Raw genomic sequence first — 7,571 nt, forward strand, 5'->3', positions numbered from 1 at the left:
CTGGGAGGTTGGTAGGACCTCTGAACTGGAGTCTCCCATCTCCTTTTGACCTCTCCAGAATTCTGGTTGGTGGTAGCTTGTTAGTTCCTTGTTCCTTACCAGGACCTCCTGTTGTAAGATGAGTCCAGCAAGTGTTTTCTTTTCTCGGTTGCCTGGCAAGGGTGGGTTGTCAGTGGTTCATTTAACAGTTTGTTTTCGGTTCTCTCGAGTAAGGTCCTCCACAGAGTAAATGTATAAAATTATAAAAGTCAATGTTTTAAATAATTTATATTTATAATTCAGTAAGTTGGCTTTTTTGTCGTGTTAGAACTGATCACCAGACCAAAGGTCATGTAGATCTTTTGTTGTTTTCTAAAATTTTTATAGTTTTTTACATGGAATTGCCTTGTTGCAGTTTGTGTTTATGTTCATTTCATATGTTTTATTTTTAACAGTTATTTATGTTTAGTTGGTTGATCATTGCTTTACAATATTGGTTTGATTTGTCATACATCAATATGAATTAACCATAGGTGTACCTTTGTCCCTTTGCTCTTGAATCTTCCTCCCACATCCCACCCATTCCCACCTCTCTAGGTTATTACTGAGCCCCAGTTTGAGTTCCCTGAGTCATACAGCAAATTCCCACTGGTTGTCTATTTACAAATGTTGGTGTACATGCATCCATGCTGCTCTCTCCATTCATCTCACCCTCTCCCTCTTGTTCCCCACCGTTGTCTGTAAGTCTGTTCTCTATGTCTGCATCTCCATTGCAGCTATGTGAACAGACTAGTCAGACCCATCCTTCTCGATTCCATGTTTTTCTCCTTTTGACTGACTTTCCTGTTTAATACACTCTAGGTTCATCCCCTTCATTAGAAGTGAGTCAAATGGGTTCCTTTTTATGGCTGCATTCCATACAGGCTCTCATTGTTCCCTAGCCATGTTTTGAGGAGAGTCATGGAGCTATTCTGCTCCATTTCAGTTTGGGCTTCCAGTCTGAGTGCTCACAGCAGAACTGTTTCTGGGTGAGCCCTCTGAGGTCTGTGAGCGTGGGGCTGCCTGCTCTTCTCTGGCGGCCTGTAGGGGGCGCCAAGACCCACTCTGACCCGCGGGCGCAGGACGCTTTGCCTTCAGACTGGGCTCTGTGACCAACTGGCGGGAGCTGTGTCTCCTCAGGACCGCCAGGACTCGGGCTTCTGGATAACGGGGCTGCATCCAGGCTGAGAGGAGCAGGGTTGCCTCAGTGCCCACCAGCAGGGAGGCGCTGCAAGAGGGAAAAATGAGGACGAAGTAGACGTTTCCTGTGTCCAGCTGAGGGCTGACTGGAGGTCCATCTCAGAGGACTCAGGGGGGAAAGAGCTCCATGTGCAAAACGGTGGGTTTTTAGTTAGATTTCTGTTAGATTATCTAGAGGATGACCAGTGATGTTCTTTAGTGTGGGTGGCCAGTTTTCCTGTCACTGTTTCTTCAGAAGACTGTCCTTTCCTCTTTGCTCGTTCCTGGTTTGATTTTCATGAACTGACCACGTACATGTGGGTTCATTTCTGGGCTCTCTATTCTTTCCTGGAGTCCATGTGTTTGTGTTTCTGCCAGTTCCTCACTGTGGTGGTTACTACAGGTCCGTGATGTAGTTTGAAGTGGGAGAGGAAGATGCCTCCAGCTGTGTTCTTCTTTCTCAGAGTCTTTTTGTCCGTTTAAGGTCCGTTCAATATTAGCAGTCTAATATTAGGAATATTTCTATTTCTGTGAAACATGCCATTGAATATTATTTTGTGATTGCAGTCAGTGTATTTGTTGATGACTTTGGTTGGAATGGACATTTTAATTCCTCATTGTTCCCGTGCATGAGCGTGGAATAGTTTTCTGTTTGTTTGTGTTTTCTTTATCAGTGCTTTCTAGTTTTCTGACTACTGGTCTTTTATGACCTTGATTAAGTTTGTTGCTAGATGTTTTATTCTTTTGGATGCAATTATAAGTGGGATTTTCTTAATTTTTGTTTCTGATTGTTTTTAGTGTATAGAAATGCAAGTGATTTTTGTATATTGATTGGGATTGTAAATGATAGTATTTTATATGATTGTAAATTGATCCAAAATGATTCAGCTTTACTGAATGTAGTCTAACAACTTTTTGTGAAGTTATGTGAAACATTTTATTTGTTAAATCTGTTTCTCCTGCAATAGGTCATCCAGAGGACCCAAGACATGGTGGTTACTAGTAGACTTCCCACAGTAGTTCTTCATTCCATGTGGACTCCTTCAAGGGCAGTGAGCATCACAGCTTCCCTTGAACTTCGTCTGGGTAAGTCTTGGCCTGTATAAGAAAGTTTCATGCCTGTCTACTCTGAATTTCTTTTGTGGTATTGACATGGTTGTTTTGAAACATAATTTACTTTCCAGTAATTTCAAATGTATGGAAAACTCCTAGCTATGGGAAAAAGTACTCACATTTGCCACATCATCTAAAATAGTTTATGTATTTTATCCAAAAGGGGTACCTTCTCCTGCAGAACCAGCACATAACCTCCAACATCAGGAAATCATATGGTTTCTACATTATAATATAATCCACAGCCCCACTTCCACTTTTAGCAATTGTTCAAGTGTATGAATATATCTTTTTTTTCCCATCCTCATCCTTTTTTCTTTGTTTAGAGTGTTACTGAGATTTTCAGTTATTTGAACAAACTTGATGGATTTAAAGCAGACATGGTGAATATGGGATCTGGGTGGCCTTTTCTATATGGATTTTTTTTTCCCCACTAAAGATGGTTTTCATGTTTATTCATGTTGTAACATGTATGAATCCTGCATTCTTTTTTACCACATAGTAATTAAAAATAAATAATATGCCATTTACCATTTAGATATTTGTAAGCATACAATATTGTAGTAAACAACCTTTACTTGTTTTGCAAACCAGTTTAATAATGTGTACCTCGTGTGTGATTTGGAGAAACTCAGGAAACTGAGTCAGTGACTGAAGTGGCCCAAGATATCACCTTAGATACCATCTTCATCTAAACACAAAACAGGGGCTTCCTGGTGGTCCAGTGGCTAAGACTGGACACTCCCAAAGAAGGAGGCCCGGTTCATTCCCTGATCCGAGAACTAGATCTCCCATGCCACAACGAAGAGTTTGCATGCTGTAGCTAAATATCTGGCTTGCCTCAATGAAGGTCCATCTGGAGCAGCCAAATAAAAAAACAAATAAACATTAAAAAATAAAACCAAAGAAAAGGAAGGGTATGGTTGTTGTAGAGATTTATGTCTTAGCTTTCCCTATTGATAAAAAAAAAGTTTCACAAGACTGTCTGTCATCCTTCTATCTGGTATATACAGAGGATTCCTTTGAAATGAGATTTCTCTGGTACATGTGACTCACAGAAGAGCCATGTTGAACTTGGGTTTCAGAGATGATCATGTGTTCTCTTAAAAAAAAGTTAATTAGGTCCAACTAATTCTCCTGCTGAAGTGGTATATTTTGGGGTAGCATTTGCTCCCCTTCACTTTGGATGTATCCCAATTTGTTTACACAGTCATCTACTGAAGACATCCTGATATTTGAAAGTTTTTATTACAAGTAGAGCTGTTGTGTATAATTGTGATACTTTTTGTCTGGACACTTTTTCAAAGCTGTTTACTAAGTGCTAGACGTGTAGTATTCAGGTCACAGGTGAGCCTTGTTTGTGGAAAAATCCAGCTATGTTTCTCTGTGGCATGTGGGATCTTCCTGGGTAAGAGATCGAACTAGAGTGTCTTGCATCGTCAGGCAGATTCTTTACCACTGAGCCACCAGAGAAGCCCTGCCTCCCCTTTTTTGAGTTTACTGGATCTAATAGGTGTGCAGTGTTACTTCAGTGTTGTTTTAGTTTGTAATTTCCTAATGATATGTGAATTTGAGTATTTTTGATATGCTTATCTACTATCTTTATATTTTCATAGGCCCGGTGTTTAGATTTATACATTTTTAATGAGATTGTTTGTTTTAGATTTTTTGGTATAGTTGGAGTACAATCCTTTCTTTATCAGATATGTATTTTGTAAATATATTTTTTTCTGTGGCTAGTGTTTAAGTTTTGTGAATAAGGTTTTTCACAGTTTAAATTTCTAATTTTTTAAAGTTCATGTTATATATATTTTATATCCTTTTTGGATAGACTTTAGTTTTTTTTTTGCTAAATTTGATAAACAAAACTGAGGTACTGTAGACACAGTTTTAATCAAAGCTGAGGTATCATAGATACAGTTTTGCCTTTTGTCTATTGATAAGTTTGAATGAGGTTGGTGTAAACTGTAAAATTATGTCTACATTCATTTGATTGGATATGGCTTCCAGTTATCTGTATAATTGGTTTTTGCGATATCATGGGAAGTCAGTTTCCCCAAGGGAAACTGGGGTCCATGAAACATGAACTCTCTTCGATCCCTGGGAATCACTTTCAGCTTTTTCTGGCTTTGGATTTGACTTGTTTGGATATCTCATACTAGTGGAATCACAGAATGTTTGTCCTTTTTTGGTCTGGTTTATTTCACTTACTATAATGACCGTAAGGTTCGTCCACATTGTAGTGTTGTCAGAATTACCGACTTTGAAGGGCTGAATCATATTCCATTGCGTGTCTACCACAGTTTGTTTATGGAGTTGGCTGCCATGGACACTTAGATTGCTTCTGTTTGTTGGCCAGTGTGAATCATGCTGTTGTGACTATGACTGCAGAAGCATGCATTTTTTCAGCCCCTTTTCCCATACCTTTTGGGTACATAGCATGAATTAGAATCGAACTATGAATTTATTCCATGTGTTAGTTTTGGAGTAATTTCTGTAATGTCTTGCACAGTGGCAGCACCATTTAATTTTTTTTGTATGGTAGAATACTGTTCAAGCTTTTGAATATACCCTGTGTTGCATATTCAATCACTCACCTATGGACACTTGAATGGGTTCTACCTTTGAGCTATTGTGAATAATGTCACTATGAATATTTGTGTACCAGTTTTTGATTGAATTATTAACAAATACATAGTACTATATATGAAAGAAACCACAAGGACCTACTGTACAGTTTAGGAAACTGTATTGAATATCTTATGATAATGTATAATGGAACAGAGTCTCAAAAGGAATATATGAAAAAGACATAGTAGCCATGATAATTATTGTGCCAAGTCTATGAGTTATCATAGCACTACTCAACGTGTATTTATACATGCCACTAAAATATTCACATCTGTAAGTATATTATAAAAAATTATATAAAAAATCAAGAATTGAAACAGAGAATAAATAAACTTCCTGTCATTGCTCATCATCATTTATGCACTGTTACTACCTGTACCACTCATTGTATAAGTGCTGGACTAGGAATTGACATTCATGTAAACCAAGAGATTGTGAAGGTGTAAGGAAGTATAACTTATTGAATTCCTTAACGAAGGCTTATAGAACTCTATGTACATGAAGTGAATGAAAGTCAGTTTAATTGAGCCACATTCTTACTAGAGTGATGAGCTTCCACCCCACCCAATGTTAGTTCACAATTAAATCCTGCAGTCATCTGGCCTCAATGTCTGCTTCCTGTCATCCAGAAAGAAAAGATGAGGAAGTCCTGAGAAAACCGATGCTATTTTTCTTTTTTGGATTTGTATTTTATCGCAGGGCTTGGCAAAAAAGAGGGCCTAACCTGTTTTTAGGTTAGGTTAGGTTTTAGCTTAACCCATCCCAAGGGTTGCTCTGGCATGTTACATATGTTGACAAACTGCTGATTATTTTCAAGAAAGGACAATGATCTGCACTTTAGTATCTGTTGCTTGAGCTGGAATAGCAGGCATTCCTTGAAGTGCAGTCCTTCATGCTGAAGTAGGCACACCTGAAGCAATAGCATAAAAGGAACACATTTATCATGTAGATATCACATCCCATGCATTTGTAATAATTTTTCAGTTGTACCCCTCATCATTGGAGGAACTGACTTGTCCCAGTGATAACTAGAGTACCCAGTATAACAGTTCTTTGACTTATGAATACTTCTTCCAATGTTCTTTCTCCTACTTTGGTCATGAACAGTAGAAGCTGATGGCAGTGGTTCTTGAAATGTATATTGATTCCAGGTGGCACAGTCGGTAAATAACCTGCCTACTAGTGTAGGAGATGGAAGTGATGTGGTTTTGATCCCTGGGTCAGGAAGGTAACAATTCATACACTTGTTTTATGTGAACAAGTTTGATACTCATGAGTTTTTTTCTTCTGTATACAGAAAAACAAATGCTGTTCAAGGACACTGAAAGAACCCTGATGTTGAAAATCAGATCTGTATTGTGAGCAATGCTTAGAAATCCGTGAGTTGAAGCATAGTATTATGCCTATCATCCTTGTATTTCCCTCAGTGAAATATTTTGAGAAAAGCTCTTCATTCATGGTGTAGGTTCATGAAGAAGCTAAATAGCATTAATCCTTTACATTGACAACTGTGAATGTAAATCTCCTGTGAATCCTATGTGACAACCGCACATACCAACATGATTTATTAGTATTAATATTTTTAGTCCTATTGTATGTCAACTAAAAAAATCTGTATGTAATTGTACATGAAGTCAAAACATTAAATCAGTGCAAATACAAAATATTCCATCCTTTGAGAAAGGGAGCAAAAAATCTATGTGCTTTGCCTATTGCATTTTTATGTATTAGATCCTTAAGTATTTTATTCACCACACCCAACTGAATGATTCACAAATCTTCAGAGAAGAAAGGATCATTTCTCTTTAACAATGAGTAGTTCGACTCCTCTCAAAGCAAAGTCCTAAGTGAGTCTAATTTTGTGTGAGACCATGAAAACTCAGTGTTTTTATTATGCTTGTGCTTATGACGGGAGGTCTGAGAAGGCACTTCTGAAGGTTTCTTCATACCAGTCGTTCTCATATTTATCGAGTCTTTAAAGGTTGACTTACTGAGGTGTTACTTCTACACTTGTACTGGGCTGAGTAGCAACATGCCCTTTCTCCCTAAGTGCAGTACAAGTCTTTCTAACCTGTTTGTCTTCTGTCCTCTGGAGCATGTATTGCTTGAACTCACCACAGCCTAGTAGATGGAAATCGTCAAGATATTCTGGAAACTCTTTTTATTGCAGTCTGTTCAGGAGGTTACAACTGCTGCAGATACACATATCGGCCTTTGGTTCTAACACTAGTATTGCAAGTAAAAAAAAATTAATTAGAGCTCCTATGGTAATTTTACTGTTAGCAATAAGTATAGCATAAAGTGAACACAGAAGAGGTTAGAGTAGACCAAATATGAAAGTTAGGTTAAAAGAAAACATACAGTGCTGAATGATTACAGTAGGAATATAGTTATGAAGTTCCTTTATTATTATTCTACCCTTTCAGTTTCCTTTGCAGGGGTGTTAATGTACAGATTCCAGTACCATGGCTGGAGTGAATAATAGTATCATTATTTGTGAGTGCAACTCTACTAAGTCTTAATGCTCATGTCACTCAAGGTTTTTTAATACCTATTATGTTAGTAGTGTTTGTAGTTTGTGAAGTCACATAAGTTGTACTCATTCAAGCAATAGTATCAAACAGCTATGG

The 7,571-nt window shown here is 37.8% G+C and overlaps 1 long non-coding RNA gene across 1 annotated transcript; it reads left to right on the forward strand.

The window, feature by feature from the left end:
• The first annotated feature begins 450 nt into the window (after positions 1 to 450).
• LOC147370116 (uncharacterized) lies at positions 451 to 3,291 on the forward strand. The gene is made up of 4 exons (XR_015168453.1): positions 451 to 1,357; positions 2,166 to 2,283; positions 2,637 to 2,693; positions 2,905 to 3,291. It is a non-coding gene; the product is annotated as an uncharacterized LOC147370116 (long non-coding RNA).
• The last annotated feature ends 4,280 nt before the right edge of the window (positions 3,292 to 7,571 follow it).

Source organism: Bos grunniens, chromosome 7, assembly GCF_055505025.1.
Source record: "Bos grunniens cultivar Pamir isolate PY7600 chromosome 7, Bosgru_T2T1.0, whole genome shotgun sequence".
Taxonomy (NCBI): Eukaryota; Metazoa; Chordata; class Mammalia; order Artiodactyla; family Bovidae; genus Bos; species Bos grunniens.